Source organism: Tachyglossus aculeatus, chromosome 2, assembly GCF_015852505.1.
Source record: "Tachyglossus aculeatus isolate mTacAcu1 chromosome 2, mTacAcu1.pri, whole genome shotgun sequence".
Classification (NCBI taxonomy): Eukaryota; Metazoa; Chordata; class Mammalia; order Monotremata; family Tachyglossidae; genus Tachyglossus; species Tachyglossus aculeatus.
The window spans coordinates 151451064-151477460 of record NC_052067.1 but is presented as its reverse complement, the minus strand read 5'-3'; the positions used below and the strand labels follow the sequence as shown (position 1 = coordinate 151477460).

The window sequence follows — 26397 nt, the reverse complement described above, 5'->3', positions numbered from 1 at the left end:
TTGCCCTTTCCCCAAAACTTAGTACAGTGCTCTGCACGGAACACGTTCTCAATACTACTACTACTAATTGTGGTATTTGTTAAGAGCTTATTATGTGTCAAGCACTGTACCAAGTACTGGGGTAGATACAAGATAATCAGGTTGGACACAGTCCCTGTTCCGCAAGAGGCTCACAGTCTTAATCCCCATTTTACAGATGAGGAAACTGAGGCACAGAGTTAAGTGACCAAGGTCACACAGACGACATGTGGCGGAGCTGGGACTGGAGCCTTTGACTCCCAAGCCCAAGCTCTTTCCACTGGGCCATGCTGCTTCTCCAATAAATGCCACTGACTGATTGGTTATTGTAGTACAATTTAAGTTAGTCAGCAGATGTCCACAAAATTTCTAGTCCTCAAAAGTGGAAGACCAGGCCTTAGATCGTTACTCTAAAATTCACTTGAAAGCTCCAAGTTCTACAGCTTTCCACAATGGGAGACCGACCTTGACTAGACAGGCCACCGAGAGCCAAACACTTTCACAGAATTACGTTACCTAGGCAGCATTTTGACTAGGAGATTCACTCAATCATATTTACTGAGTGCTTACTTTGTGCACAACACTGTACTAAGCATTTGGACGAGCACGATACAGCAGAATTAGCAGACACATTCCCTGCCCACGACAAGCTTACAGTCTAGAGGGGGAGATGGACATTAATATGAAATTCAATGGTAGATAAGGGAGTAGAAAAGCACGTTAGGAAGGCCGGCATATTTTTTGTGTGACAGTCAAACCAGTATAATGGAAGCTCGGTATCGGGCATCAGACCAAAGGTCTACTGAGCTGTAGTGCTGTTCAGCCTTTTCTACAAGGTTTCATCCAAGGCATCTTCGAGTTATCCTTCAAATTAAATGGCAGAGAGAAGGCAACAGCCAAAACAGCACAACTGGCAACGAAGAGTGGCATCTGAGTGGGCCCAGTGTGGTTGGGACGGAAGGTTATGCATTCGTGTTTTCAACTATACATACCCACAGGTGAATTTCACCTTCAGTGGTGCCTTTTGTGGGCATATGGTCAAACCACCTTTACAGATGTGTCTGTGTGTGCTTACACACACCCTTCTCTAGAAAAGCTAGATACTGCCTCTTGGACAAGGGAATGCTTCCCAGAAGCTCGTCATCTTTCACAAATTTAAATTCAACCAGATGATGCTATGCACAAAGTGCACGCCAAATTTTAACAAGCTTGAAGCACTCCCAGTCCAGAAAGGAAATGAGAGGCTGTATAGTCCATTCAATAGTGAAGCTACTCTTAAACAACGCGATTCAATTAGTCACATCTTTTTGTATTTAACCTTGTCATTTTGGTGGAATAACTCAGGAAGAAGGTAAGAAAATATACTGAGCTGAATTCGGCCCGGGGGGCAGGAAAGTGCGGGGCTACCATAAATGCTCAAAGGATGATTTTGATGATGTATGGGAGGAAAGAGAAGGAGGTACTGTGTCTCTCCCTTTGCCTGTAGCACAAGGACATCATGCTACATTGTGGTTCAGATGCACAAGGAAAAAGAAAAGGTATGCATGGTGGGCATGCATTCTGTCACCGATGGGATCTCCCTGCCCTCAAGAGCAAGCAGCCCCTCCTATCCCTGGCCCAACGTCCCACAGAGGGTCACCACCTGCCTCGCCTCAGCTGGAGCCTTTTGGGTGACAGTGGTGATGGCAGCAGACACTCCGGGAGCCTGATGATTGTGGCACAGCTTGGACCAGAACCCGCCAACCGCAGCCACCGGGGCCGTGCAGGCAACCAGCTCTGATGCCACAAGCTTGACCGTTTGCAGTGTGGCTGCGGCCGGAGCTGTGACCATCAGATCCAAGCCCCCAAATAGCACGGTCCTTGCATGGATAATAATAATAATGATGGCATTTATTAAGTGCTTACTATGTGCAAAGCATCATCAATCGTATGTATTGAGCGCTTACTGTGTACAGAGCACTGTACTAAGCGCTTGGGAAGTACAAGTTGGCAACGTATAGCGACAGTCCCTACCCAACAGTGGGCTCACAGTCTAAAAGGGGGAGACAGAGAACCAAACCAAACATACTAACAAAATAAAATAAATAGAATAGATATGTACAAGTAAAATAAATAGAGTAACAAATATGTACATATATACATATATACAGGTGTTGTGGGGAAGGGAAGGAGGTAAGACGGGGGGCACTGTTCTAAGCGCTGGGGATGTTACAAGGAGATCAGATTGTCCCACGGGGGGCTCACAGTCTTAATCCCCGTTTTACAGATGAGGTAACTGAGGCACAGAGAAGTGACTTGCCCAAAGTCACACAGCTGACAATTGGCGGAGTCAGGATTTGAACCGATGTCCTCTGACTCCAAAGCCCGTGCTCTTATGGATCTGGAAGGGCGGAAGTGTTGCCACCACAACAAACCCCAGAGCCTCAACCCCCATCCCACCTGGGACAGACTCCTCAGCTGTGAACTAAACCTAATTCTTCAACCACGGAATATTTTTCCACTGTGAAAAATTCCAGTGTTAACCAACTCTATAGGCCTTCCACTTTCTGTATGGTCCCGGACCTAGAGCTCAATCTTCAACATAGCTATCTGGTCTTCCTGCTGAGGGATTTGAGGAACAATTCCATGCTCCCCTCTAGACTGGAAGCTCTTTGAGGGAAGGAAATGTGTGATACTGTACCCTTCCAAGTACAGTGCACTGCACACAGACGGTAATTAATAAATACCATTCACTGATTGATGTTCACCTTGTTGTTCATTTTCTAAAAGACTGCTGGCAATTGTGTTATCAGCTCGGACCTCTCCTTCCCTGGACTATTAAAGCAAGTCCCCAAACCCAGACCTTGTCCTTGCTGACTAGCTAACAGCCTGGCAGAATGAAGCTGCTCACAATGTGAAAAAAATGCTCAATCAGTGGCATTTATTAAGTGCTTACAGTGTGCAGAGCACCAGACTAAACATTTTATACAGTACAATGGAGTATGTAGACATGATGTCTGCCCTCAAGCTTACGCTCTAGTCGCGGAGACACCCATTAAAATAAATTACAGGTAGGGGAGGCAGCCAAGTATGAGGATTAGAAGCAGTGTGGCTCAATGGAAAGAGCACGGTCTGGAGAGCCAGAGGTCATGGGTTCTAATCCCGGCTCCGCCACTTGTCAGCTGTGTGACCTTGGGCAAATCACTTAACTTCTCTGGGCCTCATCTGTAAAATGGGGATGAAGACTGTGAGCCCCACGTGGGACAAGCTGATTACCTTGCATCTACCCCTGTGCTTAGAACAGTGCTTGGCACATAGTAAGCACTTAACAAATACCAACATTTTTATTACATGTCCATAAGTGCTGGGGAGGTAGAGATGGCGGAGAGAAGGTGAATATAGCAATTCTCTGCAGCCATGGACTCAGGGACATAATCAATCAATCAATCAATCGTATTTATTGAGCGCTTACTATGTGCAGAGCACTGTACTAAGCGCTTGGGAAGTACAAATTGGCATCACATAGAGACAGTCCCTACCCAACAGTGGGCTCACAGTCTAAAAGGGGGAGACAGAGAACAGAACCAAACATACCAACAAAATAAAATAAGTAGGATAGAAATGTACAAGTAAAATAAATAAATAAATAAATAAATAGAGTAATAAATATGTACAACCATATATACATATATACAGGTGCTGTGGGGAAGGGAAGGAGGTAAGACGGGGGGATGGAGAGGAAAGAAGGGGCTCAGTCTGGGAAGGCCTCCTGGAGGAGGTGAGCTCTCAGTAGGGCCTTGAAGGGAGGAAGAGAGCTAGCTTGGCGGATGGGCAGAGGGAGGGCATTCCAGGCCCGGGGGATGACGTGGGCCGGGGGTCGATGGCGGGACAGGCGAGAGCGAGGTACAGTGAGGAGATTAGTGGTGGAGGAGCGGAGGGTGCGGGCTGGGCAGTAGAAGGAGAGAAGGGAGGTGAGGTAGGAGGGGGCGAGGTGATGGAGAGCCTTGAAGCCCAGGGTGAGGAGTTTCTGCCTGATGCGCAGATTGATCGGTAGCCATTGGAGGTTTTTGAGGAGGGGAGTAATATGTCCAGAGCGTTTCTGGACAAAGATAATCCGGGCAGCAGCATGAAGTATGGATTGAAGTGGAGAGAGACACGAGGATGGGAGATCAGAGAGAAGGCTAGTGCAGTAGTCCAGACGGGATAGGATGAGAGCTTGAATGAGCAGGGTAGCAGTTTGGATGGAGAGGAAAGGGCGGATCTTGGCAATGTTGCGGAGCTGAGACCGGCAGGTTTTGGTGACGGCTTGGATGTGAGGGGTGAATGAGAGAGCGGAGTCGAGGATGACACCAAGGTTGCGGGCTTGTGAGACGGGAAGGATGGTAGTGCCGTCAACAGAGATGGGAAAGTCAGGGAGAGGACAAGGTTTGGGAGGGAAGACAAGGAGCTCAGTCTTCGACATGTTGAGCTTTAGGTGGCGGGCGGACATCCAGATGGAGATGTCCTGAAGGCAGGAGGAGATGCGAGCCTGGAGGGAGGGGGAGAGAGCAGGGGCAGAGATGTAGATCTGGGTGTCATCAGCGTAGAGATGATAGTTGAAGCCGTGGGAGCGAATGAGGTCACCAAGGGAGTGAGTGTATATTGAGAACAGAAGGGGACCAAGCACTGAACCTTGGGGAACCCCCACCGTAAGAGGATGGGAGGGGGAGGAGGAGCCTGCAAAAGAGACTGAGAAAGAACGACCGGAGAGATAAGAGGAGAACCAGGAGAGGACGGAGTCTGTGAAGCCAAGGTCAGATAACGTGTGGAGGAGAAGGGGGTGGTCCACATAAGTGCTGAAGGAGTTAGGGAAAACAAGGTGCCTGTGTCTGGCATTTGGTAAGCGCTTAACAAATGCCACAGCAATAATAATAACTGTAACTAATAATAATAACTTATTATTGTCATTTTTAAGTGGGGAGATGAGGCATTAGTCAGGGAAGGCTGCCTGGAGATGAGATTAAGGGAGGGCTTTGAAGATGGAGAGAGTTCTGGTCTATCAGATAGGAAGGGGATGGAAGTTGCACACAGCAAGGAAAGATGTGCAAATGGTCAGTCAGCATCTAATTTTAGGAGAAGCAGCACGGCTCAGTGGGAAGAGCATGGGCTTGGGCGTCAGAGGTCATGGGTTCAAATCCCAGCTCTGCCAACTGTCAGCTGTGTGACCTTGGGAAAGTCACTTAGCTTCTCTGGGCCTCAGTTCCCTCATCTGTAAAATGGGGATTAAGACTGTGAGCCCCAAGTGGGACAACTTGATCACCTTGTATCCCACCCAGTGCTCAGAACAGTGCTTTGCGCATAGTAAGCACTTAACAAATGCCATCATCGTTTTTATTATTATTAATTTGGATTTGTTTTGTAGTGAGAACTTAATCTCGAAATTCAGTTATGGGTTGGTTTGTTTTTTTAATGGCATTTGTTTAGTGCTTACTATGTACCAGGCACTGAACTAAACACAGGCAGATTTGAGTTAATCAAGTTGGATATGTACCATGTGGGGCTCACAGTATTAATCCCCACTTGACAGGTGAGGTAACTGAGGCAGACTGAAGTTAAATGACTTGCCTAAGGTCACACAGCAGCCATGTGGCAGAGCCAGGATTAGAACCCAGGTCCTCTGACTCCCAAGCCCACGCTCTTTCCACTAAACCACACTGCTTCTCTAATCTTATAAATTATCTTATTCCCCTCCCCATAGTTTTATGTAAAATAATCCTTCATTTCCCATTGTCCCAAATCTATAAACCGCATGAATTAAATTTTTAGTTAGCCACAATACACCTTTATGGCCTAAAACTGCATAAATTTTTATTAATGCTTTTCCAATGTTGCCTTTAAATTTAAGAAGGATATTTGTTTTTTCTCCCCAAACTGGAAATCCAGAGGGTTACAATCAAGCCTAGTAATTTAACAGCTGAATTATACACCTCAGAGGGGAAAGTCGGGGGAGAGGGGGAAAGAGGTTTGTAATGGCTCACTGACGCTTAACTATAGTACTGTGAATGAGCACAGCTATAATTACTGTACTTAGATACTCTGATACCTTTAAAGCAAAGCATCTGTTTTTTCAAATCATGAACACTAAAATTATCAAAGCCACATGAGCATAAAACTACAAGAACAGCAAAAAGGGTTTGCTGATTATCACAATTATCATAAAATGAGATAGGCTATACGTCCAAAGAAATAAAGGCAACTGAGTCATATTCCTTCTATGCCCAAGGGAAGGGGAGAAGGGGGAGTTAATTTTCCAACCAATAGTGGGGAACGTTTCCTGTTTTCTACACCTGATGAAAAAAAAAACCCTGAATGTCTTCATTCAAAGATTAATAATTGTTGTAAAGGTAACTGCCTTACTAAGATTATTATTTTCTCCATTAAAGGAAAAAGTATTTTCATCTTATTTTATGACCTTTTCTCAGAGGCCATGTACTGGCGGTATAAAAGATGCCTTGAATAAGTGACCCATTCCTCCTGAGTTCAGACATTGGGTACACAACTACTGACTTTCTCTGAAAGTGGTGCAATGAAAACCTGCATTTTATTTCTCAAGATATGAAAGACGTGGACTTTTTTTATGCCATCTCTTAAGCACTTCCTACGTACCAGGCTCCGTACTACGCACTGGGGTCCATAGGAGCTAATCGGCTGGACACAGTCCATGGACCACAAGAGGCTCATTTTACGGATGAGGTGACTGAGGCACAGAAAAGGGAAGTGACTTGTCCAAGGTGACAGAGCAAACAAGTGGTGGAGCCAGAATTGGAAGCCAGGTTCTTTTCACTTCTAGGCCCAGGCTCTATCCACAAGGTGAAACTGCTTCACAGGGTAAGGAAAGCCAAGTCCCCCCAGCCACTTTCACCTGCCATCTCACACCTTGGTTCACTGATTGTGTCGACGTGACCAGTTCCAGCTGCTCGCAGCTCTGAGCTGAATAGAGCCACGATCCCCCTTTTAGACTGTGAGCCCACTGTGGGGTAGGGACTGTCTCTATATGTTGCCAACTTGTACTTCCCAAGCGCTTAGTACAGTGCTCTGCACACAGTAAGCATTCAATAAATACGATTGATGATGATGATGATTGATTGATTAGCTGAATTCCAGCTCTGGGCCTCATCAAGAAAAGGTCTCAGGCTGCCTGGCTGATTGCTAGCAACCTTCCCACAGGTTCCATAAGCTTTCCTCTAACATTATCAGGCTCCATTCTTGAGACTTTTATCTCATAAGACTTCCTGCTATTCTTTTCGGAGGGAATGTTAATCTCCAGGGTCAGCAACCCATATCTTAGCCGTATTAACAGCAAAAGCTGTGCCCAAAGGGGCTTTATTTTTGTTTATTATATGACTCCTTTTAGAACAGCACTGTCTGGGTTAAATGTGGCAAATTTGATTTTTAGATTGTGAGCCCCTTGAGGGCCGGAGCCTGGGCCTAATTTCCACCAGTGGACTCTTTCCCAATGCTTAGTACAGTGCTCTGCACACTCGAAGTGGTCAGTAACTATACTACTACTACTATTACTAGGACAGTGCTAATGGTATACTTTTAAAGACCTTTTACAGGATACTTTACAAGGCAAGGCAATCCAAAACAGGAGGACATCTATACTATATCTCCATTCTGACCATGTAAAACCTAGAACTCAGATCTCAGAATTCAGATCTGAACTAAATCAGCACAGGTAAGCACTCTTCCTTTACTTTGGGTCACATACCCTCCAAGAGGCTTTCTACGACTACACCCTCTTTTCCCCGCCTCACTCTCCCTTCTGCGTAATCTATGTACTTAGATTTGCACTTGGGGTTTTCTGTGGAGTGAAAGTGACTGAAAGCCAGATTGGAGGGGATCAGAGAAAATCGGAGGAGAGGAATTTGAGACAGCAGGTGTAGACAACTCACTCATGGGGTTCAGAGAGAAATGGTAGGAGGGAAATGGGGCCATAAATGGAAAGAGCCAGAGGCAAGGGAGAGTTTTTTTTTAGCACAGGGGAGACATGGGCATATTTGAAAGCAGTGGGGAAGAAGCCATTGAAGAGCGAACTATTGAAGATGGCTGTTAGGGAGAGGAGGGAGGGGGCAAGAGTTTTGATAAGTCTTCCCTCCTAGACTGTAAACTCATTATGGGCAGGAAATGTGTCTATTGATTCTGTTGTACTGCACTCTCCCAAACCCTATAGAGTTCTACACATAATAATCACTCACTAAATACCACTGTTTGATTCTATCACACCCTCCTCATAATAAATCCATCCCAACTCTATGAAGAGGTGAGGAGAAGAGTCCCCTTCGGATATGGATTTTACAATATATCCCTTAATGGTATTTGTTATGCACTTACTAGGTGCCAGGCACTGACTAAGGGCTGGGGTACATACAAGGTAATCAGTTTGGACACAGTCCGTTCCCCACATGGGGCTCACAGTCTTAATCCCCCTTTTACAGATGAGGTAACTGAGGCATAGAGACATTCATTGAGTTGTCCAAGGTCACACAACAAACAGATGACGGATTTCACTCGTATGGATTGTGTAGATTTCTTTGAGTTAAAATCTACTTCTATCTCTCAATTTTTTTTTTTTAAATGAGAGACAAATCTTTAAAAATATTTTGCTTCACTTGCTTTCTGCTGCCTCTCGGACGCAGATCTGCATTTCTCAAAATGGTGGATGGTGCGTTTATTGAACGTTTACTGTGTACAGAGGACTGTACTAAGTGCTCGGAAGAGCACATCATAGAATTGGTAAGATATGTTCCCTGTCCTCAGTGAGTTTATACCCTAGGGGGGAGACAGACATTAAAGTAAATAAATTTATGATTTGTACATAAGTGCTGTGGGGCTGCGAGAGGGGTGAATAAAGGGTGCAAATTCAAGTGGAAGAGCAATGCAGAAGATAGTGGGAGATGAGGAAATGAGGGCTTAGGTGGGGAAGCCCTCTTGGAGATGTGCTTTCAATAAGTTTTTAGAGGTGGGGAGAGTGATACTCTGCCAGAAATTAAGGTGGAGGGAGCTCTATGTCAGAGGCAGGATGGGGTGAGAGGTCAGTAGCAAGACACATCAAATTGAGGCACAGTGAGTAGGCTGGCATTAGAGGAGCAAAGTGTGTGGGCTGAGTTGTAGAGAATCAGAGAGGTGAACAGAAGAGGGCAAGGTAGGTGATTGAGGGCTTTACAGCCAATGGTAAGGAGTTTCTGGTCAATACGAAGGTGGATGGGCAATCACTGGAGGTTCTTAAGGGATGGCAAAATATGGCCAGAATATTTTGCGGAAAAATGATCTGGGCAATAGGTCAGCTGCTAAATGCCCTGAAAGTGCTTGGCATTGTTATACACCAGCTTATGGATCTCTTAACAAAACCAGTTTTAAGATCTGCTACACTCTAGTAGTAACAGCAGGGAAAACTGTGTCAACTGTGTCAACTGTGGACTAGTGTTCATTATTCAGAACTTAAAACATGAATAGGCTTTAAAGAAGATGATGTCCAAAATGAGACAAGGAAGACTAAAACCCACAGGGGATGAAAGGGAAATTGCTTTGCAAGCTTGAAGAGCTTAATCAAAGCCCCTGATTGATCAATGGTATTTATTGAATGCTTAAGGTGTGCAGGGCACTGTACTAAGCACTGAGGAGAGTACAATATAACAGTGTTGGAATACACGTTCCCTGCCCACAAGGAGCCTACAATCTAGATGGGGAGAGACACATCAATAAATAAATAAATTACAGATATTCTTTCATCCAATCAAAGGTATTTATTGGGTGCTTTCTATGTGCAGAGCAGTGTACTAAGTGCTTAGGGGAGTGAAATGCAACAGAGTAAGCAGACATGTTCCCTGCCCACAGTGAACTTATCGGTCAATCATATTTATCGAGCGCTGTGTGCAAGACACTGTACTAAGTGCTTGGGAGAACACAATATAAAAGACACGTTCCCTGCCCATAATGAGCTTACAATGCAGATATGTACCTAAGTGCCATGGGACGCAGGATGAATATCACGTGCTTAGAGAGTAAGGATTGAGAGCTTGAAAGCCTCATAAACCCTAGACTTTGCCACACATTAGTCTGGATATTGCTGGCGTCCCTCACTCTTGAGTCAGAAGGGCTCCTTTTAGCAAACAATAATAATTATAACTGTGGCATTTTTAGGTGCTCAATATGTGCCAGGTTAAACAGTGGGGTGGATACAAGCAAACTGGGTTTGACATAGTCCCTATCTCATATGGGGCTCACAGTCTCAGCACCCATTTTAAAGATGAGGTAACTGAGGCCCAGAGAAGTGAAGTGCCTTGCCCAGGCCCACACAGCAGACAAGTGGAGAAGCCAGGATTAGAACCCATGACCTTCTGACCTCCAGGCCTGTGCTCTAGCCACTACGCCATGCTGCTTCTCTCAGTGAATGCCTCCCAGTATGTGTGCTCTAAATCCCAGGGACGACATGACTCGGAACTGCCTAAGGTTTTCATCCGTCAATCAATCAATAGTATTTACTGAGAGCTTACTAGGTGCAGAACACTGTAGCAGTGGGGAGCATACAACAGAATTCAGGTGCCTCTCATCCTCTTCTTTTTTTTAAATGTTATGCTTACTGTGTGCCAGACACTGTACTAAACGCTGGCAGTAAAATAAAAAGCGGGGCAACAAAGTTACACAATAAAGATAAATACCTCTTATTTCCTGCGTTCAGAAAAGGCACTTTTTAATTAGAAATCATTCGGTAGTAGTACTCAATCAAGGAATTAATAGCATTCAATGAGCACGTCCTCTGTACACAATCCTTTACTGAGCATTTTGAAAGAGTACAGTAGAGTTAGTGGATGCAGCCACCAGATAAGTATCCAGGGTCTTATAAAACAGCAGTACGAGCAAAAGCAATGACCTGATCAAGAGTCGACTCAGGCCAATCATCATCATCACCATCAATCGTATTTATTGAGCGCTTACTGTGTGCAGAGCACTGGACTAAGCGCTTGGGAAGTACAAGTTGGTAACATATAGAGACAGTCCCTACCCAGCAGTGGGCTCACAGTCTAAAAGGGGGAGACAGAGAACAAAACCAAACATACTAACAAAATAAAATAAATAGAATAGATATGTACAAGCAAAATAAATAAATAAATAGAGTAATCAATATGTACAAACATATATACATATATACAGGTGCTGTGGGGAAGGGAAGGAGGTAAGATGGGGGGGATGGAGAGGGGGACGAGGGGGGCCAATGAAAAGCTTGCTGTATCTCCCTCCTCTCTCCATCACCTGTGCACCTTGGGTCTGTACACCCTAACCACTTTGATATTCACCAGGCCTCCACAGCAACTTAAGTACAAACCCTTATACTCCGCTACTAGCTGCCTCCATCACTGGACTGCAAGATGCTTGAGGGCAGAGATCTTGGCTTCCAACTCAATCAATCGTATTTATTGAGTGCTATCATCATCATCAATCGTATTTATTGAGCGCTTACTGTGTGCAGAGCACTGTACTAAGCGCTTGGGAAGTCCAAGTTGGCAACATATAGAGACAGTCCCTACCCAACAGTGGGCTCACAGTCTAAAAGGGGGAGACAGAGAACAAAACCAAACATACTAACAAAATAAAATAAATAGAATAGATATGTACAAGTAAAATAAATAAATCAATAGATTTAAAATAAATAAATAAATAAATGATTTTTAAATAATATATATATTTTTTATTTTAAATATATTTTAAATATAAATAAAATAAAATTATATTTTAAATATAAATAAAAAAATAATAAATAAATAGAGTAATAAATATGTACAAACATATATACATATATATGGGAGTGCTATGTGCCTAGCACTGTATTAAGCGCTTGGGAAAGTGCAGGATAACATTATACCACAGTTGGTAGACAGGTTCCCTGACCACAATAAGCTTCCAGTCTAGTACAACTCTACTGAGTTGTACTCAACTCAGTATTCAATACTGAGTTGTATTCATTTAATTGTATTTATTGAGCGCTTACTGTGTGCAGGTATTGACACCTGTCTACTTGTTTTGTTTCATTGTCTGTCTCCCCCTTCTAATAATAATAATAATAATGATGGTATTTGTTAAGCGCTTACCATGTGCAAAGCACTGTTCTAAGCGCTGGGGGGGGATACAAGGTGATGAGATTGTCCCACGTGGGGCTCACAGTCTTAATCCCCATTTTACAGATGAGGTAACTGAGGTTCAGGGAAGTGAAGTGACTTGCCCAAGGTCACACAGCAGACATGTGGCGGAGCCAGGATTCGAACCCACGACCTCTGACTCCAAAGCCCGTGCTCTTTCCACTGAGCCACTGTGAGCCCGCTGTTGGGTAGGGACCATCTCTATATGTTGCCAACTTGTACTTCACAAGCGCTTAGTACAGTGCTCTGCACACAGTAAGCGCTCAATAAATACAATTGAATGAATGAATGAATGAATGTGAGCCAGCTGCTGGGTAAGGACTGTCTCTATACGTTGCCAATTTGTACTTCCCAAGCGCTTAGTACAGTGCTCTGCACACAGTAAGCACTGAATAAAACGACTGAATGAATGAATGCAACTCTACTGAGCTGTACTCTTCCAAGTGCTTAGTACAGTGCTCTGAATACAGTTAAGTACTCAATAAATACTACTGACAGATTGCTTTCCTAAGTGAACTGATTTTTAAGCACAAAATGTGCCAACTGTCTTAGCCTTTTCTATCTTCTTGCTTGGAAAAGAAAAAAAAGTATCACATAAGAACACTTTAATAGATTTGATGTTTAGTAGGAAGCAATTATACTGCCTAGCCCAATTTAGGTTAAAACTGACTTTCTGCTTATCTGAAAGTGTGTGAGCACACTCTACTGGAAAAGCTGGACTCGATAAGGTTGGTATTTCATTGTATTTTTTTCCAGTGAAATTCAGTAGAAATAAACTTCTATATATGGCCAACGACAATTTGTACTTCCCAAGCGCTTAGTACAGTGCTCTGCACATAGTAAGCGCTCAATAAATATGATTGAAGATATATGTATACATTTGATCTTTGGATAAAACTTCCTGGTCAATGGTACGGAAGTTTTTCTATCCAGGTGTAGCAGTTCGACATCTTATTTTCTCTAATGGTGAAGTTAGATGGGAATCCCAGCTTCTCCCTCCACCCAATGTAGTTGACTCCACTCTGTAAACAATATCACTTTTCGCCGCCTTCAAAGCCCTACTGAAGGTGCATCTCCTTAGAAGCAGCGTGGTTCAGTGGAAAAGAGCCCGGGCTTTGGAGTCGGAGGTCATGGGTTCAAATCCCGGCTCCGCCACTTGTCAGCTGAGTGACTTTGGGCAAGTCACTTCACTTCTCTGGGCCTCCGTTACCTCATCTGGAAAATGGGGATTAAGACTGTGAGCCCCACGTGGGACAACCTGGTCACCTTGTAAGCTCCCCAGCGCTTAGAACAGTGCTTTGCACATAGTAAGCGCTTAATAAATGTCATTATTATTATTATTATTATCTCCTCCAAGAGGCCTTCCCAGACTAAGCCTCCTTTTCCCCAGTTCCCCCTCCCTTCCGCATCCCCTAGACTCGCTCCCTTTGCTCTCCACGCCCAACCCCACAGCACTTAAGCATATATCTACAAATCTATTTATTTATATAGATGCCTTGTTACTTGTTTTGATGTCTGTCTCCCCACCTCTGGACTGTGCTTGTTGTGGGTGGGGGTTGTCTTTATTGCTTTACTCAACTTTCCAGGTGCTTGGTACAGTGCTCGGCACACAGTAAGTGCTCAATAAATATGTCTGAATAATAATAATAATAATGTTGCCATATATTAAGCACTTACTATGTGCAAAGCACTGTTCTAAGCACTGGAAGCACTGTTCTAAGCGCTGGTGACTGAATCGAATGAACGGATCATGTTTGAATGGGAGTCTTCCTCTGCTGCTCGTGACCGTCAGGAGTTCTCCTGGTTTCAGGAGAGCCAAGACTGCCTGAAATCCTCGTAACGGGCTCTCCATAGTCAATGGGAAGTTCAAAGGGTGGGAATCACTGTTTGCTCCCAGCTTCCTTCTTCCAACTGGGGGCTCCCCAATTTCCCTGGTCCACATTTAGCTCTGAGCACAGGTGGGTTGATTTGCCCATGTGGCCCATATTCATTCATTCAATTCCTTTAATCATATTTCTTGAGCGCTTACTGTGTGCAGGTATTGACACCTGCCTACTCGTTTTGTTTAATTGTCTGTCTCCCCCTTCTAGACTGTGAGCCCGCTGCTGGGTAGGGACCGTCTCTATATGTTGCCGATTTGCACTTCCCAAGCGCTTAGTACAGTGTTCTGCACACAGGAAGCGCTCAATAAATATGACTGAATGAATGAATGCAGAGCACTGTACTAAGCGTCTCTATAGGTTGCCAACTTGTACTTCCCAAGCGCTTAGTACAGTGCTCTGCACACAGTAAGTGCTCAATAAATACGATTGATTGATTGATTGAGAGTACAATTTGGCAACAGAGACAATCCCTACCCACATGTCAATCCCAGCTCCGCCACATGTCTGCTGAGTGACCTTGGGCATGTCACTTAATTTCTCTGAGCCTCAGTTACCTCATCTGTAAAATGGGGACTAAGACTGTGAGCCCCACGTGGGACAACCTGATCACCTTGTATCCCCCCCAGCGCTTAGAACAGTGCTTTGCACATAGTAAGCACTTAACAAATGCCAACATTATTATTATTACTACCCAACAATGGGCTCACAGTCTAGAAGGGGGGGAGATAGACAACAGAGCAAAACAAGCAGACAGGCATCAATAGCATCAATAAAAATACATAGAATTATTGATATACACGCATCATTAATAAAATAAATAGAATAATAAATATGTACATATATACACACAAGTGCTGTGGGGCAGGGAGGGGGTAGAGCAGGAGGGAGGGAGTTGGGACGATGGGGAGGGGAGGAGGAGCAGAGGAAAAGGGGGTCTCAGTTTGGGAAGGCCTCCTGGAGGAGGTGAGCCTTCAGTAAGGCTTTGAATGGGGGAGTGTCATCATCATCATCAATCGTATTTATTGAGCGCTTACTATGTGCAGAGCACTGTACTAAGCGCTTGGGAAGTACAAATTGGCAACATATACAGACAGTCCCTACCCAACAGTGGGCTCACAGTCTAAAAGGGGGAGACAGAGAACAAAACCAAACATACTAACAAAATAAAATAAATACAATAGATATGTACAAGTAAAATAAATAGAGTAATAAATATGTACAAACATATATACATATATACAGGGAGTGTGCTAGTTTGGCGGATGTGAGCACATATATGTGGCTCATACCTCAACTCCACTCTGCTGACTGTCCTAGAGATTTTTCAATCAAGTTGCAAATAATGGATTCATCCCCATTACAAGGAATATGGAATCCTCTTCATCAAAATGAGATGGACGCTTTCCCTGGGCTTGGGTAAGATGATCTCTCATAGTCCAAAAGAATCCTACAAGCCTATGGTTTTAATTAAATTAATCCCCACTGTTTAACTAAGATCAAAATTTATGGGAAAATGCTGGAATGCACACTTCTGCTAATTTACTAGGGAAAATTAAGATTCAAAGAAAAAATGCAGCCAGAGCCGATAAAAACAAGATGTGTCCGAAGGGGGGGGAAAAAATGTCACGAACGCAAGTCCTGAAGTGGTGCATGTGGCAAAATGTAAACACTCACACTTGCTGAAAGATCTAAAAATCAAAGCACTGTTTTTCAGTAATAAAATTAAAATTTCAAAATGTCATAAAAAATGATTTCCCTCAGCAGAGACAAAATACACACCCGACCTAAATTTCCTTCTGTTTATTTTTAGTCGTGGTCGATTTTCACCCGTCGAGGAAACCAAGTTTCTGTAACTCGCGGCACGGGACCTGGAGGGTGGCAAGGCCAGGCATAGTCCAAGATTCCTCGGCGCTTCTAAAGCCCCTATCTATCACTACCTCTAAACTATACGCTCATTGTGGGCAGGAACTGTGTCTGTTTATTGTTGAACTGTACCCTCCAAAGCGCTTAATACAGTGTGCTGCTTACTGTAAATGCTCAATAAATACGATTGACTGACTCCTGGTGTCGAGGGTCGAGCCCCCGAGGGGCAGAGCACGGGTTTCAGGAGAGTGATGCCCCCAAATTCTCCGTTCCCAGAGCCATTTCCCATTGGCACTTCCGTGATGTGGCCAGAAACTGCCACTGAGCTCCGGGGACATGCTCTCTCCTTTTTCCAAAATAACGCGGCCAACAAACAAGAGTTTGCTACGGCCTGGATTTGTCTCTTCCGAAAGCAGTCCGTATCAGATCTTGCTTTGGCAACTGAAATACAGTAGATGATCTCTGAGAGCTCCAAATCAGGTAGCATCAATCAATCAATCAATCAATCAATCTTATTTATTGAGCGCTTACTATGTGCAGAGCACTGTACTAAGCGCTTGGGAAGTACAAGTTGGCAACATATAGAGACAGTCCCTACCCAATAGTGGGCTCACAGTCTAAAAGGGGGAGACAGAACAAAACCAAACATACTAACAAAATAAATAGAATAGACATGTACAAGTAAAATATGTATGTACAAGATATGTACAGGTAAAACTGTAACAGTTTTCCGCAACATTCCAGACAAGGAAATGTTTTCTCTAGTGAAGCAAGAAATGTAGAAATTAAACAGGGGCTTCTATTCTAATATTTTCAACAGTATTTAACATACAAAATGCAAATATTTTTTAAAAACCTTCCTAAAATTAAATTTATGGGTGGGTGAGTGCAGGGGGGGGAGCATTATTTGTACAGAAGTCTAACAGATATGCTTTCTTTAATTTTTTTTGAAAAGATCTTCCCCTTAATGCATATAACTGAAGTTAAACTATCAATTGCTAACTAATACAAGACCATTTTCTGTAAGTAAGTGCCTTCTCGACTTCTCAGAAAGGGAGTTTTGTGTGGTATTCCTTAAAACCTGCCAAATACTGCAACGGAACACAGGAGACTTGTGCACATTTTTAATACTATTCCATAAACCCCTCTGGCTAAATCGTTGCTCTACAAGTGAGACAAAGATCAGTTTACATGGCAAGGAAAATCAAAACCCAAACTTCTGACTGCTCCAATATTATATGGTGCTTTTTAAATGTGGACATTTAACATGTACATTATCCAAACAAGTTCTGGAATCTAATGAATTCTTATGAAGCAGTCATCATGAACTGACTTAAAAATATATTCATTTCTTGGTAAATCCACAGGTAATTAATCCATGATTTATTTTAATGTCTGTCTCCCCCTCTAGACTCTAAGTGCCCTGTGGGCAGGGAATAAGACTACCAACTCCTCTCCCCCTGCCACAGCACTTGTGTATATATGTATATATTTATAATTATAATTCTATTTATTTTTATTAATGATGTGTATATACCTATAATTCCACTTATTTCTAATGATGGTACTGATGTCTTTTTACTGGTTTTGATGTCTTGTTTCCCCCATTCTGGACTATGAGCCCATTACGGGCAGGGACTGTCTCTATTTGTTGCTGAATCATACTTCCCAAGCACTCAGTACAGTGCTCTGCACACAGTAAGAGCTCAATAAATACAATTGAACAAATGGATAAATGAATTCTGTTGTACTGTACTCTCTAAAGTCCTTAATACCATGCTCGTCACACCATAAGTTTTCAAGAAATTCCTTTGATCAAGTGACTGAACAAAAAAAAAAAATGATGATGTAAGGTGACTATGGGGAGAAGTCTAAAATGTCGATAAACTTAATTTTTAAATTAGTAAGAAAAACTACTACTCAAATTAAGTCAGAATTTGATTTTCTCTGGCTTACACCAGTCTTCATCTTAACGGGTATTTTACAAGCAACTCATACTTTCACATTCTGTGGTGGTATTTTAGAAGCATTATTGAGAAGCAGCGTGGCTCAGTGGAAAGAGCACGGGCTTTGGAGTTAGAGGTCATGGGTTCGAATCCCGGCTCCACCACATGTCTGCTGTGTGACCTTGTGACCCATTTTACAGATGAGGTTACTGAGGCTCAGAGAAGTGAAGTGTCTGCTGTGTGACTCTTTCCACAGTGTAAAATGGGGATTGACTGTAAGCCCCATGTGGGACAACCTGATCACATTGTATCCTCCCCAGTGCTTGGAACAGTGCTTTGCACATAGTAAGCGCTTAACAAATGCCATTATTATTATTATTATTATTCTCTGCAGACAGCGTATGTGGAAACAGCACGACACTCTGATGCAAACTGATAAAATGCTGCAGTAAAAGAATAAAGGAGGTCACTGGTATTCAACTCTTCTAAATTAAGATGGCGTTTATAACAAAGACGTACACCTAAACAAGAGGGCACTTCCAGCAAAATTCAGGGAATGTAGTTGACAAAAACAATGTGACATTTCCTCATCACTCAATCAGTGATACATGTGAGTGTTTACTCTTGTGTTTACTCTTTACTCTACACTGTACTAAGTGTAGTAAAGTAGACACAATCGTGGCCCCCAAGAACTTTACAATCTAGTGCAGGAGATAGAGACATTAAAATATTACAAGGAGAAGGAACTAAAAATAGATATACGTATAAAAGAGTAGTGTGGGTGGGGAGAGAACTTAAGTGCTTGGGCACATAGGTGCCACAGTAGGGAGGTAAAATAGGGTGGGAAGATGAGAGATTAGTGAAGGAAGCATGGCATAGTGGATAGATAGACCATGGGCCCTGGAGTCAGAGGATAGGGGTTCTAATCCCAGCTCCAAAACCTGTGTGCTGGGTGACTTGGGCCAGTCACTTCACTTCTCTGTGCTTCAGTTACCTCATCTGTTAAATGGGAAGTAAAACGCTGAGCCCTATGAGGAACAGGGACCATGTCCAACCTGAGGATGTTGTATCTTTCCCCCAGCACTTAGTACAGTGCCTGGCAAATAGTAAGCCTTTAACAAATAGCATAAAAAACAAAGGCTTCCTGGAGGAGATGGTTTTGAAGATGGGGCGGTATGGGTCAGTCAGATGTGGGGACAGAGTTCCAGGCAAGAAGTCAGGCCTGAGCAAGGAGTTAAAAGCATGAAAAATGTGAGTGAGGCACAGAGGGTGCATTGGGATTAGAGGAGCAACTTGGACTAGCTGGGCTGTGGTGGGAGAGGAGGTAGAACAGGTGGTGGGGAGAGGACTGACTGAGTACCTTACAGCTCAGAGATAGGAATTTCTTCTTGATGCAGAGGCGGATAGGCAACAGATGGAGAAGCTCAGGGAATGGGGAGACGTGTACAGACCAATATTTTAGAATAATGTTTTTCTAGCCTGGCCCAGTGAATAAAGCAGGACCCTGGGAGACAGAAGGACCTGGGTTCTAGTCCTGGCTCCACCACTTGTCTGTTGTGGGACCTTGGGCAAATCACTTAACTTCTCTGTGTCTCCGCTGCCCCATCAGTAAAATGGGGATTAATACCGTGAGCCCCATGTGAGACATGGTTTATACCCAACCTGATTATCCTGTATCTACCCCAGCGCTTGGTACAGTGGCTGGCACAGAGTAAATACCATTAAAAGAAAAAGAAGAATGATTTGAAAAGATGTAGGCAGGGAGGTCAACAAGGAAGCTAATGCAGTAGTAGAGATGAGATATGACAAGCTCTTGGACCCAATCTGGATGGAGATGAAGGGATGGATACTAAAAATGTGAAGACTGAACTAGGAGAATGTGGCGACTGACCGACTAAGTGGGTTGGTTGAAGGAGTCACAGATACTGCCAAGGTTGCAGGCACCGTTGGGCAAGGATGATGGCAGTCCCCTTTTAGACTGTGAGCCCACTGTTGGGTAGGGACTGTCTCTATATGTTGCCAATTTGTACTTCCCAAGTGCTTAGTACAGTGCTCTGCACATAATAAGCGCTCAATAAATACGATTGATGATGATGATGATGTTGTCAACCATGATGGGAAAGTCGGTGGGAGGAAAAAGTTTGGGAGAGAAAATGAAGAGTTCAATTTTGGACATGTTGAGTTGGAGGTGACAGCAGGACATCCAAGAAGAGATGACCTGAAGGCAGGAGGAAATTCAGGACTGCAGAGGAAAGAGTTCGAGGCTGGGGACGTAGATTTGGGAGTCATCTGCATAGAGATAGTAACTGAAGTCATGGAATTGGGTGCAAATAAAGAGCAGAAGAGGCCCTAGATATTGGCCTTGAGGGAGCCTCACAAGCAGAAGAGGCCCTAGATATTGGCCTTGAGGGAGCCTCACAACGGAGGAGCTGGGGAAGAGTCTTAAGACGGAGCAGCCAGAGGGGTACGAGGAAAACCAAGAGAGGTCAGTGTCACAGAAAACGAATGTGATAGTGTTACCCGGGGTTGGTGGCAATCCGCAGTGCTAAAGGCAGACGAGAGGTCAAAGAGAATAAGGATGGAGTCCGTTAGATGCATCAAGGAGGACACTACTGGTGACTTTGAAGAGAGCAGTTCATAAGGGAACAACAAGACGCTCCCTTGCTGTACCAACCCTAGAATTTTCACTTCTGACTTTTTTGATGCTTCACCCCTCACTGAAGAATCCAATTTCTAATTGCCACACACCTGGCTAATCCACCTTCTGCTGCTACCACCCGATTATCTACACTCATACCCTCACTGGAAGTTTTGCTTCGCTGTGTCATTTAATCGTTCCTTCTGTTCCACTTTGACTCAATATAATCTGTGAATACTACCATCATCCACTCTCCTCACGATCTGCCCAATGTTCAATATGGTCCGTGTGGTTTAGCGTGAGGGGACTGACTGCATTCCAGGTGTTGCTTTTTCTGATCGTGCCTTCCCAAGAGCTGTGGGTTGTAGATGCTACTGACAGTACTGCCCTGGGAGTCATTTGTGGCGCCTGAAGGAACACTGCCTTTAGGTGAGATGCTACAATTGTTCTCTCTAAACACAAAGACTATCATCTATATTCTCTCACGTGGGTGTCTGTATAAATAAATTGGGGCAATAATCACTGGCATTAAGTAGCCATGCCATCCTGAAGTAACGAAGACTTTCAAAAAAACATTAAACACATGAAAACGCAAAGTAGATACAAACAGCAACAATTAGGCAGTTTCCTTGCCGTTACCCTTCCTATTGATACCCTGACACTTTCTCCTTCAGTGTATAAACAAATTATAATTCACAGATTGAAATCCAGCATGTTCTAGATCCAGAAGGATTTTCTCAAAACGTGTCCATGATGCTATGTCAACTCCCAGAGCGGTGCTCTGCACATGGTATCACTTTTGTCAGACACTGTCACCATGGACAGGAACTTTTCTGACCCCTCCAGAACCTTCCATCAAGTGACCGCCCATAAATGTGGTATCTGACTGAACTGTTGGCTCGAGTCTTCGCGGTGCCTGGTGCTGTTTTCAACATTAATATGCGTATTTAATAATAATAATAATAATAATGGCATTTATTAAGCGCATACTATGTGCAAAGCACTGTTCTAAGCGCTGGGGAGGTTACAAGGCGATCAGGTTGTCCCACGGGGGGCTTACAGTCTTAATCCCCATTTTACAGATGAGGTAACTGAGGCATAGAGAAGTTGTGACATGCCCAAAGTCACACAGCTGACAGCTGGTGGAGCCGGGATTTGAACCCATGACCTCTGACTCCAAAGCCCGGGCTCTTTCCACTGAGCTACGCTGCTTCTCTTTAAAGCTTCCACGGAAGAAGAGCTACCTGTTAAAAGATTATTTTTATTGCATCTCTTAGGAAACTGAAGTCTTAAAATTTCAACCTAACCTATGCTTCCATTGAAAAAGATTCAATGGATAAGTCTGAATTCACAAACCTGTGTTTTTGGCTACTGGCACTAGTCAAGGATCTTCTTCAATTCCTATCAATCCTGTCATAACAAAGTTATCTCCAAAGTTAAGTTTGGCTGTATGAGAAGCAAGCAACAGCTTGAGTTATTCCCCGCTCTGACACTCCACACTTTATTTGAATTCGGCCACTCAGTTTTTGACTAGTAATCACTGCATGCACGCAACTCCATTTCCTTGAGTTTTCTCAAACAAAACAACCAAGCCAGATCCTTTGAGATGGCACAGCTATATTCAAGAACATTACAAGTATTTGCTCTTTTCCACATCAATTTTACTCAAAAATAACATGGAAAAAATGAAATGGAGAGAGCAGAATTCTTATCAGTTGGGCAAGCCTCTACCTACTGAAATTAAGTTTGAAAAAAAAGGAACATTAAATTAGCTTAGGACTTGAAATAAATCCTAAAGTGTACTTTCCAAGCGCTTAGTACAGTGCACAATAAGCGCTAAATAAATACAACAATGAATGAATGAAAGTGTCTTCTTCACATCAGAACTATACCATATTACTTCAAATGGGAATGACTTTGATTTAAGCATTCTTGAGACACTTAAGCACTTGGAGGTCAGTTTAGGAATAAAATCACATACAAGTCTTCCAGACCAATACATTGGCATTAGTGCACTATTACTAAATAGTGGACCCTGGTAGTATGAAAGAGTTTGTGCACCTTACAATGCAAAATTTGCAATGAAGACCATAATTTTTAAAAAACTGGAAAAGCCTGGAAAGTGATCCCTTTCACATATTTCAATGAAACATGATGGGATGGATCACAGTCTGCTTAGTACTTCCACTTTTACTTAAAATGTATTTTCATGTAAGCCCACTGTGGGCAGGGAATGTGACTGTTTATTGCTGTACTTTCCCAAGTGCTTAGTACAGTGCTCTGCACACAGTAAGCACTCAAATAAATGTGATTGAATGAATTTTTTTATCTTTTCGGAGGAAAAAAATACAAATATCAAAGTTGTAATGGTTAATAAAAATAAGGGACATATAACCTATAGGAGAGAAACACTGCCTTTTTCTCTTTTCAAAATATGGTCTTTTAAAAATATGAATGTACACCATGACCAAAGAAGGGAAGGAATTAACAAATCATGTTGAAGCAGTTAATAAAAAACAGTTGAAGGAATTTCATACTGAATCTTCTTGCTTACCTTTTGTAGCATTACAGCACAGACTTGGTATACTTCTTAGATAGACATAACGTGCTTATGTATGGTAATTAAATCTAAACTCGAAGCCAAAAAGCCAAAGGACAAGATACCACTCACTATCACTGGGAAAATAGCTCCTGAAGAGTGACTCTTAAGAAACGGAAGAGAGATTCACAAAGGGACAGCCAGTACTCGATATGTCGGTTCTGCTCATCCTCTACTCCCTAATCTTGGCTTCTCTGACACCATCCTCTCCTGGTTCTCCTCCTATTTCTCTGGCTGTTCATTCTCAGTCTCTTTCACGGGCTCATCCTCTGCCTCCCATCCCCTAACTGTGGGTGAACCCAAGGGTCAGTTCTGGGTCCCTTTCTATTCTCCATCTACACCCACTTTCTTGGAGAACTCATTCACTCCCATGGCGTCATCTATTACCTCTATTCGTTCATTCATCTAATCACATTTACTGAGTGCTTTCTGTGTGCAGAATACTGTACTAAGCCTTGGGAATTACAAGTCGGCAATATATTGACGGTCCCTACCCAACAATGGGCTCACAGTCTAGAATGCGGATGATACCCAAGTCTACAACTCCAACCCTAATCTCTCTCCCTCTCTATAGTCTCACATTTCCTCCTGTCTTCAAGGCATCTCTACTTGGATGTCCTCCCATCACCTCAAACTTAACACATATAAAACAGAACTACTTACCCAAACCCTTTCCCATCACAGTAGACAGCACCACCATTCTTCCTGTCTCACAAGCCAGTATCCTTGGTGTGATCCTTAACTTCTCTATCGCTTTCAATCCACATATTCAATCCATCACTAAATCCTGCTGGTTCCACCTTCACAAAAATCGCTAAAATCTGCCCTTTCCTTTCCATCCAAACTGCTACCATGTTAATCCAATCGTTTTTCATCTCACCTTGGTTACTGTATCAGCCTCCTTACTGAACTCCCAGCCTCCTGTCTCGCAATCAATCATTTTTATTGAGAGCTTACTGTGTGCAGAGCACTGTGCTAAGCGCTTGGGAGAGTACAATACAACAATAAACAGATTCATTCCCTACCCACGGCAAGTTTATGGTCTAGACTGGGGGAAGACAGACATTAATATATATTTAAAAAAAATAAATTACAGATCTGTACATGAGTGCTGTGGGGCTGGACGGGGGGATGAATAAAGGCAGCAAGTCAGGGAGACACAGAAGGGAGTGGGAGAAAAGGGGGGCTTAGTCAGGGATGGTCTCCTAGGGGAGATGTGCCTTCAATAAAGCTTTGAAGCAGGGGAGAGAGACTGTCTGTCGGAGTTGAGGAGGAAGGGAGTTCCAGGCTAGGCCCTCCCTGACTAGGCTCTCTTTTCATTCATTCATTCACTCATTCATTCATTCATTCATTCATTCAATCGTATTTATCATCATCATCAATCGTATTTATTGAGCGCTTACTGTGTGCAGAGCACTGTACTAAGCACTTGGAAAGTACAAGTTGGCAACATATAGAGACGGTCCCTACTCAACAGTGGGCTCACAGTCTAGAAGGGGGAGACAGACAACAAAACAAAACATATTAACAAAATAAAATAAAGAGAATAAATATGTACAAATAAAATAAATAGAGTAATAAATACGTACAAACATATATACATATGCACAGGTGCTGTGGGGAGGGGAAGGAGGTAAAGCAAGGGGGATGGGGAGGGGGAGAGGGGGCTCAGTCTGGGAAGGCCTCCTGACCTTCCTCTTTTCCTTTTCTTTAATTCCCTTCTGTATCGCCCTGACTTGCTCCATTTATTCATCCCCACCCCCAGCAGCCCCACGACACTTATGTACATATCTGTAATTTATTTATATTAATGTCAGTCTCCCCCTCTAGACTGTAAGCTCATTATGGGCAGGAAATGTGTCCACTATATTGTTATAGAGAAGCAGCGTGGCTCAGTGGAAAGAGCCTGGGCTTTGGAGTCAGAGGTCATGGGTTCAAATCCCGGCTCTGCCAACTGTCAGCTGTGTGACTTGGGCAAGGCTTTTAACTTCTGTGTGCCTCAGTTCCCTCATCTGTAAAATGGGGATTAAGACTGTGAGCCCCATGTGGGACAACCTGATCACCCTGCAACCTCCCCAGTGCTTTGCACATAGTAAGCACTTAATAAATGCCATCATTATTATTATTATACTGTACTCTCCCAAACACTTAGCATACTGCTCTGCACACTTCTTCAAATGCTGACACATGGACACACAAACTCCACAGACACACCCTCTTCAGAATGTCCCATCCTCTGTCGTTCTGGTAGCCCACTGTTGGGTAGGGACTGTCTCTATATGTTGCCAACTTGTACTTCCCAAGCGCTTAGTACAATGCTCTGCAAACAGTAGGTGCTCAATAAATACGACTGATGATGATGATGATGATGATAGAGTTTTCTTGGTAAGGATACAGAAGTGGTTTACCATTGCCTTCTACCGGCTCTGCACACAGTAAGCGCTCAAAAAATACAATCGACCGACTGACTTTGGAAAATAAGCAATTCTTTCCTATTTAAGAACATCACAAAAGCATGAATGTTCCTAAATTTTAAAAAAGCATTTTCTGGTGACACTCACATATTTTCTCTATAGATATCTGAATCACCATAGAAGCCACAATCTTCATTTTGAAAATTATATGCTCTTCTGTAAATTCTATGCCCACAAAACTCTCAACTCTATCATCATCAATCGTATTTATTGAGCGCTTACTGTGTGCAGAGCACTGTACTAAGCGCTTGGGAAGTACAAGTTGGCAACATATAGAGACAGTCCCTACCCAACAGTGGGCTCACGGTCTAAAAGGGGGAGACAGAGAACAAAACCAAACATGCTAACAAAATAAAATAAATAGAATAGATATGTACAAGTAAAATAAATAGAGTAATAAGTATGTACACACATACATACATATATACAGGTGCCGTGGGGAAGGGAAGGAGGTAAGATGGGGCGAGGAAGGAAGGGGCAGGAACTGTGTCTACCAGGCCTCCACGTGTTCACGTGTAATCCCGTTTTTCCCTTCTAAACTGAAGCTACCAAACATATTGAAAAGATTAAGTACACTTAACACAAATTAATCCAATCTTAATAGTTAGGGCAGAACTCTACTAAAAGCTTACATTCACAGATGAGGAACAAGAATTACAAAGGCTAATCTCTGCTCTACAATCTGACCACTTGGTGACACTCCTGTTCCACAGAAAGTAGGCTTAGCAATTCCATTTCGAAGTATATTCCATTTAGGTTTACGCGGATTGAAGGGAACGGCAGAGAGTAAATGTATCTTTATTCTAGACCACTGCTCGCTC

General features: G+C 43.2%; 1 protein-coding gene across 1 annotated transcript in view; it reads right to left on the bottom strand.

Moving 5' to 3' along the window:
• Positions 1 to 26397, bottom strand: part of PPHLN1 (periphilin 1) — a 142311-nt gene that overhangs the window by 88727 nt on the left and 27187 nt on the right. The window lies entirely within an intron of this gene.